The sequence below is a fragment of the Tachyglossus aculeatus genome, chromosome 1 (assembly GCF_015852505.1).
Source record: "Tachyglossus aculeatus isolate mTacAcu1 chromosome 1, mTacAcu1.pri, whole genome shotgun sequence".
NCBI lineage: Eukaryota > Metazoa > Chordata > Mammalia > Monotremata > Tachyglossidae > Tachyglossus > Tachyglossus aculeatus.
In genome coordinates, this window is record NC_052066.1 from 99344087 (window position 1) to 99344980 (window position 894).

Consider the following 894-nt stretch of genomic DNA (forward strand, 5'->3'; position numbering starts at 1 on the left):
AGGTGCTGCTCTCTTACCTAGTAGAGAAGAGCCCATTAGGAGCAAATAGCAGGGGCTTGTCATTTCCTCCAGCATGTATCAGAGTGTGACATTTCCAGCTAGTGACTTGATTTCAATAATTCTATATTTAGTAAGCACTTACTGTGTGCAGAGAACTATACTAACCACTCATAGTTATGGCATTTGTTAAGCACTTACTATGTGCCAGGCAATGTTCTGAGCTCTGGGGTCTTGTCTTATGCCATAGAGTTGTTTCTGACCCATAGCGACACCACAGACACACCGAATGACCCGCTCTCCACCTGCAATCTTTCTGGTAGTGTATCCAGAGGGTTTTCTTGGTAAAAATATGGAAGTGGTTTACCGTTACCATCTTCCACACAGTAAAGCTGAGTCTCCACCCTCGACTGTCTCCCATGCCACTGCTGCCCAGCATGGGTGAGTCTTGACTTGTAGCAGATTGCTTTCCACTCACTAGCTACTGCCCAAGCTAAGACTGGAATGGGTAGGGCTCTGCTTGACTCTTCCTCCCAAAGCCGAGACTGGTAGACTACTGGAAACTCTCCAGGTGCAACCCTGAGAGGGGAAGCTCTGTAATAGATACAAGATAGTCCAGTTGGACATCATCCCTGTCCCACATAGAGCTCACAGTCTTAATCCCCATTTTATAGATTAGGGATCTGAGGCCCAGAGAAGTTAAGTGATTTACCCTAGTTCACACAGTAGACAAGTGGCGAATTGGGGTTAGAACCCATGAATTTCTGACTCCCGGGCCTGACTCCTAGGCAATGCTGCTTCTCATCAACTTGTCTCATTATAAATGATGGTATTGTGCTGTCTACTTGTTTTGTTGTCTGTCTGTCTCCCCCTTTTAATAATAATGGCATTTGTTAA

General features: G+C 45.5%; 1 non-coding gene across 1 annotated transcript; it reads right to left on the bottom strand.

Moving 5' to 3' along the window:
- Window positions 1-448: 448 nt before the first annotated feature.
- LOC119938445 lies at window positions 449-586 on the bottom strand. Its single transcript, XR_005454435.1, has one exon. It is a non-coding gene; the product is annotated as a small nucleolar RNA SNORA7 (small nucleolar RNA).
- Between the last annotated feature and the right edge of the window lie 308 nt (window positions 587-894).